General features: G+C 41.3%; 1 long non-coding RNA gene across 1 annotated transcript; it reads right to left on the bottom strand.

Annotated features, from left to right (window-relative positions):
* Positions 1–1,556: 1,556 nt before the first annotated feature.
* On the bottom strand, positions 1,557–9,340 carry LOC129535216 (uncharacterized). The gene is made up of 4 exons (XR_016036833.1): positions 9,230–9,340; positions 8,191–8,292; positions 6,899–6,942; positions 1,557–1,725 (listed from the first exon to the last, which is right to left on the bottom strand). It is a non-coding gene; the product is annotated as an uncharacterized LOC129535216 (long non-coding RNA).
* Positions 9,341–9,943: the final 603 nt, after the last annotated feature.

The following is a 9,943-nucleotide window of genomic DNA, read 5'->3' as shown; positions in this document are numbered from 1 at the left end:
AACATCAGTCCTTCCAGTGAACACTCAGGATTGATCTCCTTTAGAATGGACTGATTGGATCTCCTTGCAGTCCAAGGGACTCAAGAGTCTTCTCCAACACCACAGTTCAAAAGCATCAATTCTTCAGTGCTCAGCTTTATTTATAGTCCAACTCTCCCATCCATACATGACTACTGGAAAAAAAAAAACATAGCCTTGACTAGACGGACCTTTGTTGGCAAATTACTGTCTCTGCTTTTTAATATGCTACCTAGACTGGTCATAACTTTCCTTGCAAGGAGTAAGCGTCTTTTAATTTCATGGATGCAGTCACCATCTGCAGTGATTTTGGAGCCCCCCAAAATAAAGTCAGCCACTGTTTCCCCATCTATTTACCATGAAGTGATGTGAACCGTATGCCATGATCTTAGTATTCTGAAACTAAGAAACATAGTTTACATCCGGTGACAATTTGACTTCTAGTTTTTCTTAATCCCTTTTGTTTAAATAGACATGAAGCAACTTGGGAAGTGTTTTCAATTCCCAAATTGGATGTTTGATGTCAAGTTTTAAGAACTTTGAATTGACCACTAGAGGGTAAGGTACGTTTCTTATCTGTTTGAAGCCATCCAGAGGGGAGTAAAATATCTCCATCAGACAGGGAACATCAAAGTTCCTCAGGGGAATAATGGGGTTTAATATCAGTGTGAACCTTGTCCCACAGGAGGTGGTGGTTTAGTCACTCAGTCGTGTCCAACTCAAGACCCCAATGACTGTAGTCTGCCAGGTTCCTCTGTCCATGGGATTCTCCAGGCGAGAATACTGGACTGGGTTACCATATCCTTCTCAGGGGATCTTCCCAATCCAGGGATCGAACCCAAGTCTCCTATACTGCAGGCAGTGTCCTGAATTACAGGCAGCTTCTTTTCCAACTGAATAAGGAGGGAAGCCCCACAGAAGGGGAGCCTGAGTATTAAAGACTGGGTGGCTGTCTTTTTCGTTTGTTGGTAGGTTATTCTTTTTCCCTCTGTTACGTCAGAATCATCCATTTGATGGCCCCAGCGGAGTATTACTGCCACTTCTTTGGGTAGTTTAATTGCATTGACGAAGTATGTAGTCTTAATTGCATCTAAAAGGATAGGGGGAGATCCTGTCCCCTGTCTCCTGTCCCATGGTTGTTTAGTCTTTTCTCTCCCTCTCTCCTGGACACACGAATGTATCTTTATCAAATCCTCATCAGAATTGCCTCTGATGAACACTTGTCCTATTAAAGGCACAGTTTCCTGGGGCTTCCTTGGTATCTGGTAAAGAATCCACCTGAAATGATGAAGACCTGGGTTCAGTCCCTGAGTTGGGAAGATACCCTGGAGAAGGCTAAGGCTACTAATACCAGTATTCTGGTCTGGACATTTCCATGGACTGTATAGTCCATGGAGTCCCAAAGACTCGGATATGACCGAGCGGCTTTCACATTTCCTGGATATTTAAAGTGGAAAATTATGTGTTTGAAATCAAGTGACTTTTGCACAGACACACATTTGCAGGGCAGATACTAAATCAATTTATTTAAACCTTCAGAAATCAAATCCCCCCAGACAGCACATGACCAGTGAGCAGGAGAAGTGTGATGGGAAAGAGAGTGTGAGTGTGAAGAGAGAAGGATCCTGTTAATCAGGAAGCAGGAAAGTCATCTGTGTTGTTGATCTGGATTCCATGCAGAAGAGGATGTGCCTGGTCTCAGCGACTCTGTAGATGAATAAAACAGGATCAAAAGCTTAGTAGAGGTGACTGAGTGATGGCTGTCAGGGTTGAGCCTCAGGCAGCAGGCTGTCCAGGGTACAGGAGCTGGTAGGGGATCCAGTGGACAGAATCTTGGTGCATGTCGATATGCCACATCTCTGAGATGGCAGGTTCCCTGTGGAGTATTTTCCCCAGAATGTACAAATGGTGGAGGATTTTCCATTTGGGATTGACTTGAAGAGTAATGATTTCAGAAAGCATGCTCATGGTAACGCTGCATCTAAAGGTGTTTTACTGTCAATGTAGTTGAGTTACATCCTTCTCCTAATTGCACAAATTTTATCCTTTGGGCCTTAAAGAACTATTTTTTTTTAATTTCATTTTGGAATACTGGTGATTAACAATGTATTATTTTCGGGGGTACTAGGCCTGATTAATGCATACAAAAATATATTAATATCAATTATTTTTCAGATTCTTTTCCAATTTAGGTTTTTACAGAATATTGCATTTAGTCCCCTGTGCTATGCAGTTGCACCTTGTTCTCTATCCATCCTGTTTATAATAGTTTGCCTCTGCTGACCCAAACTCCCAATCTATATCTTTCCCTAATCCTTCCCCTTTTGCAACAACATCTGTTCTTTATGTCTGTGAGTCTATTTCTGTGCTGTAAATAGCCTCCTCCATCTCTTATTTTTGATTCCATACATAAGTGATACATATCGCATTTGTCTATTTCTTTCTGATTTCACTCAGTATGACAATCCATAGGTTCAACCACGTTGCTGCAAATGGCATGACTGCATTCATTTTTATGGCTGAGTAATATTCATTTGAATATTTGTAGTATCTTTTTTTTTTATCATATTCATCTGCAAGCTGCTGTTTTTCTTTGTCTTTTTTCTTTCTTTCTTTTTTTTTTTTCCCTCAACAAGAAATTAAAGCCACACTTTAGCCAAGATCAGTGTTGTTTTCTGAGGCTGTCCTACTTTTGAAACCTTAAAGATCCCAATAACAGAAATTACTTTCTAAAGGAGAATGTGTTTCAGATGCATATTTCAGACAGTGTGGTTGGAGGCATTTAAATTCTGTCAGAATCATGTGAGATTAAACACTGGTCTTGAGAAACTGTGAGCACTGTTTAATCCTTGTGTTCCTGGGGGACAGATGTGTGTGGACAACTATAAAGTCGGGATTGATGGGAACACTAAGTAGTTTGCACCGACTTCTGGGTATTCCTGCTTCTCTCTGACAAATCTGGTCTGCAAATTCCTGCAGGTTAAGGCTCTCTCACCAAAGCTGCTCAGCAATAATCAAGCAACAAATTTATAATTTCATATGTCTCAAGATAAGAGAAATTACCTAATGTAACAGACAAAGCTCTCTAGTGGTAGACCGTAAGATATTGGGACAAATAATTGCTACGTGCAATGTTTGGCATGTATGAAATAGGCTCAGTAGGTAAAGAAACCGTCTGCTGATACAGGCAATGTAGAAAGGCTTGTTTGATATCCGGGTTGAGACGATCCCCTGGGGAAGGAAACAGCAACCAACACTAGTATTCTTACCGGGAGAATCCCATGGGCAGAGGAGCCTGGTGGGATACAGCCCATGGGGGTCGTACAGAGTCTGACACAACTGAAGTAACTTATTGGGCATTAGACATAAAATAGCATGTGCCCTTATTGATTTATCTGGTGGGGAAGCATTAATAATGAACTACGTTTACTTACAAAAGTGTTGAAATCAACTTTATTTACTCCTCTGGACAGTCATCTGGGGAATAACAAAATGGGAGAATAAAAGAGTTTCTGATTACTACCATTTCCCAGTATTTTTAAGATATCTTTTCCTTTTTAAGTAATGTATTTTATAAGAGGAACTTCCCTGGTAGCTCGGTCAATAAAGAATCTGCCTGCAGTACAGGAGACCCAGGTTCTGTCCTTGGGTCTGGAAGTTTGCCTGGAGAAGGAAATGCGAACCCACTCCAGTATTCTTTCCTGGAAAATCCTATGGAGTGAAGAGTCTGTTGTGCTACAGTCCATAGACTTACAAGAGTTGGATATGACTTAGCCACTAAACCACCACCAACAACCATTCTACATGAGGTTATTTATAGAAAAAGAAATTTTAAATAAGTTGATTTGTTTCCTGATATTTACATCCCAGGTGAATGATATAGTCAGGAAAAAGTGTATTTTCATTACCACTATCAGTGATATTCACGATATTTTCTTCTAGAATCCCTTTGTCACTCGCCTCCTTTTTGAACTTCTGATAATCTCTGTCTGAAATCTTGTCACGTTTGCCTGAAAGTCACCATGCAAAAAGGAGAATATTGCCTCCGAGAACACAAAGAAATTTCTGAACATACAGAACAAGGAACTGAATGTGCCAATCTGATCTCCACCTGCATAATTTAAGACAGCCTCAGTTTCCATGGCCCATGTTGCAGATGTCTGCTGTCTTGAGATTTAATTTCCCTCTAACTCTGTAACTGAACCCAGCCAGCATCAGTAGTTGGACCCCTAAAGACTTGCAGAAGCTCCATGAATTTGCGAATCAACCCATCACAGTAGGCAACAGACTTGCTTCTTTGTCACCTTCCCAGAAGCTGTACCTGACACTCCTGTCTTGTTCTGGACCCAATGTTTTCCCATTGTGGAGATACATTAACCCCATCACACACCACTTGGGAGACAATTTACTCCTTAGCTAACCATTCTGCACAGTAGCTTTTCTGAAATAGACATCTACTATCTGGAGAGTCCCTTGGACTGCAAGGAGATTCAACCAGTCCATCCTAAAGGAGATCAGTCCTGGGTATTCATTGGAAGGACTGGTGCTAAAGCTGAAACTCCAATACTTTGGCCACCTCATGCGACGAGTTGACTCACTGGGAAAGAGTCTGAAGCTAGGAGGGATTGGGGGTGGGAGGAGACGGGGACGACAGAGAATGAGATGGCTGGATGGCATCACCGACTCAATGGACATGGGTTTGAGTGAACTCCGGGAGTTGGTAATGGACAGGGAGGCCTGGCATGCTGTGATTCATGGGGTCACAAAGAGCTGGACACGACTGAGCGACTGAACTGAACTGAACTGAACTGATATAGTCCATGGGGTTGCAAAGAGTCAGACATGACTGAGCGACTTTCACATTTCCTGGATATTTAAAGTGGAAAATTGTGTGTTTGAAATCAAGTGACTTTTGCACAGACACACATTTGCAGGGCAGATATTAAATCAGTTTATTTAAACTTTCAGAAATCAAATCCCCCCAGACAGCACATGACCAGTGACCAGGAGAAGTGTGACGGGAAAGAGAGTGTGAGTGTGAAGAGAGAAGGATCCTGTTAATCAGGAAGCAGGAAAGTCATCTTTGTGTTGTTGATCTGGATTCCACGCAGAAGAGGATGTGCCTGGTCTCAATGACTCTGTAGGTGAATAAAACAGGATCGAAAGCTTAGTAGAGGTGACTGAGTGATGGCTGTCAGGGTTGAGCCTCAGGCAGCAGGCTGTCCAGGGTACAGGAGGTGGTAGGGGATCCAGTGGACAGAATCCTGGTGCATGTGGATATGCCACATCTCTGAGATGGCAGGTTGCCTGTGGAGTACTTTCCCCAGAATGTACATATGATGGAGGATTTTCCATTTGGGATTGACTTGAAGAGTCATGATTTCAGAATGCATGCTCATGGTAACGTTGCATCTAAAGGTGGCTTACTGTCAATGTAGTTGAGTTACATTCTTCTCCTAATTCCATAAATTTTATCTTTTGGGTCTTCAAATACTAATTTTTTTTTTCTTTATAATTTAATTTTGAAATATAGGTGGTTATCATGTTGTGTTAATTTCAGGGATACTAGAACCTGATTAAAGTTCATACATACATATATTAATATTGATTGTTTCTCAGTTTCTTTTCCAATTTAGATTTTCACAAAATATCACATTTACTCCCCTGTGCTATACAATTGTACATTGTTGTCTATCCATTCTGTACATAATAGTTTGCCTCTGCTGACCAAAACTCCCAATCCATAGCTTTCCCATATCCCTTACCCTTTGCAACAATGAGTCTGTTATCAAAGTCTGAGTCTATTTCTGTGCTGTAAATAACCTCCTCCATCTCTTATTTTTTATTCCATACATAAGTGATACATATTGCATTTCTCTATTCTTTCTGACTTACTACACTCAGTATGACAATTTGTAGGTCCAACCACGTTGCTGCAAATGGCATGATTTCATTCTTTTTATGGCTGAGTAATATTCCATTGAATATTTGTAGCATTTTTAAAATCATATTCATCTGCAAGCTGGTGTTGTCTTTGCCATTTTTCTTTCTTTCTTTTTTTTTTTTTTTTTAGGTCAACAGGAAATTAAAGTCACACTTTAGCTGAGATCAGTGTTGTTTTCTGAGGCTGTCCTCCTTTTGAAACCTTAAAGATCCCAGTAACAGAAATTACCTTCTAAAGGCGAATATGATTCAAATGCATATTTCAGACAGTGTGGTTGGAATGTATTTAAATTCTGTAAGAATCATGTGAGATTAAACCCCTGTCTTGAGAAACTGTGAGCACTGTTTAATCCCGGTGTTCCTGGAGGACAGACGTGTGTGGACAACTATCAGGTCAGGACTGACGGGAACACTAAGTAGTTTGCACCGACTTGTGGGGATTCCTGCTTCTCTCTGATGAGTCTGGTCTGCAAATTCCTACAGGTTACGGCTCTCTCACCAAAGCTGCTCAGCAATAATCAAGCAAACAGTTGGTAATTGCATATGTCTCAAGGAAAGAGAAATTACCTAATGTAACAGGCAAAGCTCTCTAGTGCTAGAATGTAAGTTATTGGGACAAATAATTGTTACGTAGAACGTTTGGCATGTATGAAATAGGCGCTTGTGGTAAAGAACGCACCTGCTGATACAGACAATGTAAAAGGCTTGTTTGATCCCCAGGTTGAGAAGTACTCCTGGAGAAGGGAATGGCAACCAACTCTAGTATTTTTACCTGGAGAATCCCATGGTCAGAGGAGCCTGGTGGACTAAAGCCCATGGGGTCATACAAAGACTGACACAACTGAAGCCACTTATTAGGCATTAGGCATAAAATCACAATGTGTCCTTATTGATTTATCTGGTGGGGCAACGTTAATAATGAACGATGCTTACTTACAGAAAGTGTTGAAGTCAATTTTATTCACTCTTTTGGACAGTCATCTGTGGTAAAACGAAATAGGAGAAAATGTGAGAACCCTATGGAATATGAATTCTACACCTGCGCTTAGGGCCGTTCTGGTCATTTAGTCATTAAATCATGTCCGAATCTTTGCACCTCAATGGACACTAGCACACCAGGGGCCTCTGTCCTTCACTGTCTCCCAGGGTTTATCAAATGCATATCCTTTGATGCGGTGATGCTGTCTATCCATCTCATACTCTGTCGCCCCCTTCTCCTTTTGCCTTCAGTTTCCCAGCATCAGAGTCTTTTACACTGAATGGGCTCTTCCAATGAGGTGGTCAAAGTATAGGAGCTTCAGCTTCAGCATCAGTCCTTCCAATTAATATTTAGCATTCATTTCCTTTAGGACTGACTGGTTTGGTCTCCTTGAAGTCCAGCGGACTCTCAAGAGTTTTCTCCAACAGCACAATTCAAAGGCATCGGTTCTTCGGTGTTCAGCCTTCCTTATGGTGCAGCTCACTTCTGTTCATGACTACAGGAAAACTGTCACTTCGACTACACAGACCTTTGTCGGGAAAGTGAACTCTGCGCCTTTTACTACACTGTGTAGGATTGCCCTTGCTTTTCTTCCAAGGAGCAAGCATCTTTAAATTTTATGGCTGCAGTCAGTGTCTACAATGATTTTTGAGCCCAAGAAAACGAAAACTGTCACTCTTTACACTTTTCCTATTTGTCATGAAGTAATAATACGGGATGGCACCATCCTTATGGCAGAAAGTGAAGAAGAACCAAAGAGCCTCTAGACGAAAGTGAAAGAGGGGAGAGAAAAAGTTGGGTTAAAGCTCAACATTCATCTGTGGATAAACAAAACAGGAGAAATAAAAGAGCCTCTGGATTACTACCATTCCTAGTACTTTTAAGATTTCTTTTCTTTTTTGAGTAAGGTAATTTATAATACGAGCTTCCCTGGTAGTTCACTCAATAAAGAATCTGCCTGCAGTACAGGACACCCAGGTTCTACCCTTGGGTCTGAAAGTTGGCTTGGAGAAGGAAATGTTAACTCACTCCAGTATTCTTTCCTGGAAAATCCTATGGACTGAAGTGTCTGTCAGGCTACAGTCCATAGACTTACAAGAGTTGGATATGACTTAGCCACTAGACCACCACCAACAACCATTCTACGTGAGATTATTTATGGAAAAAGAAATTTTAAATAAGTTGATTTGTTTCCTGATATTTACATCCCAGGTGAATGATATAGTCAGGAAAAAGTATATTTTCATTACCATTATCAGTGAAATTCACGATATTCTCTTCTGGAATCCCTTTGTCACTCGTCTCCTTTTTGAACTTCTGATAGTCTGTGTCTGAAAGTTGGTCACGTTTGCCTGAAAATCACCATGCAAAAAGGAGAATATTGTCTCCTAGATCACACAGAAATTTCCGAACATACAGAACAAGGAACTGAATGTGCCAATATGATCTCCACCTGCATAATTTAAGAGAGCCTCAAACAGTTTCCATGGCCCATTTTGCAGATGTCTGCTGTCCTGAGACTTTATTTCCCTGTAACTCTGTAACTAAACCATACCAGCATCAGCAGTAGGACCCCCAAAGAGTCGCAGGAGCTGCATGACTTCGAGAGTTAACCCATCACAGTAGGCAACTGACTTGCTTCTTTATCAGCTTCCCAGAACCTGTACCTGACACTCCTGTTTTGCTCTGGGCACAAATTAACAGGAAACAGCGTTTTCCCATTGCGGAGACAGATTAACCCCATTGCATCCACTTGGGAGACAATTTACTCCTTAGCCAACCATTCTACACAGTAGCTTTTCTGAAATAGACATCTACTATCGCAATGGTACACTCACCTCAGTGCTTCTGTGTGGTCATTTGGGGTCATGTTACTGTTCATAAGAAGAGTGCATTGTGATAACTGAACAGGATGGAGATTTATTTTACAAGTTTCTGTTCCAGAGGTTATAATGTATGGGAAAACTGATATAAAAATGATGTAATTCAGGCCAGCCTCATTACAGCCATGGCTTGAGCTTAGTTGATGCACTTTTAAAAAACACTCTGTACAAATTATTTTTTTAATATCAACAGGTAGAGATTATTTTCAAATGTTTGAAAATTATTTTCAGCCTCAATTTCCTAGTAGATTACCTTCCAGGATACTTAAGTCCATGAACACGAATACGAAGACCTTGTACACTGAATAGTGAATATTGTCACCACCTCGTGATTTTCTGAATGAAAGTTCGGACATGGACATGTGGCATGTCAATGGCAATGGGGATTTTAGAAAGCCACACATACCGATTATTCCAACCAAGTCTGTCTCTTTTCCTTCTTCATCCACATTGTGAATATATCCTATTATACTTTCAGGTGTCACTTGAAGAAGTGTAACTTCGTTTTGACCCGCATCTGTGAGAGAGAGAAGATATACATATGTACAACTCCATGTTCATTTGTTGTCAGTTAGATGTACTGTGACAGACTGAGCGCATTATGAACGGCACGTGCGGTACTGATGTTTGCCTCACTCCATAGGTGTGCTGAATGCTACCGTGGTTGCAACAGCAAGAAAAGCAGGCAAGACTTTGTCTCATTCTCACTGTTTCCTATAGCTAACCAGTCACTCCTTGCTGTCTTACTAAGATGCTTTCTAGAACCTGTGTCCTAGAGAAACCAATAGATGTATTTTTTTAAAAATTTACCTAATTTCAATTAATTTTTTGCTACTCTGAATCGTCGTCACCGTCCGCAGGCTTTCTCTACTTGCGTTGACATGGGGACCACTCTCTAGTTATGCTACGTGGGCTTCTCGTTGCAGTGGCTTATCTTTGCTCTAGTATTGACTCTAGGAGGCGTGGGCTCTGTCGTTGCTGTTCGCCGGCTCTAGAGCACCTGCTCAGTAGCTGTGGCACAAGGGCTTTGGGCACCACAGTGTGCGGGATCATCCCAGGTCAGGGATCCAATCCATGAGTACTGTGTTGGCCGGCCGAGTCTTATCCTCAGGATCCCCGG

The sequence above is a fragment of the Moschus berezovskii genome, chromosome X (genome assembly GCF_049115385.1).
Source record: "Moschus berezovskii isolate FMDL1 chromosome X, NW_MosBer_1.0, whole genome shotgun sequence".
Classification (NCBI taxonomy): domain Eukaryota; kingdom Metazoa; phylum Chordata; class Mammalia; order Artiodactyla; family Moschidae; genus Moschus; species Moschus berezovskii.
Note: the sequence above shows the minus strand (reverse complement) of the source record. Positions and strands in the feature narration are given on the sequence as shown.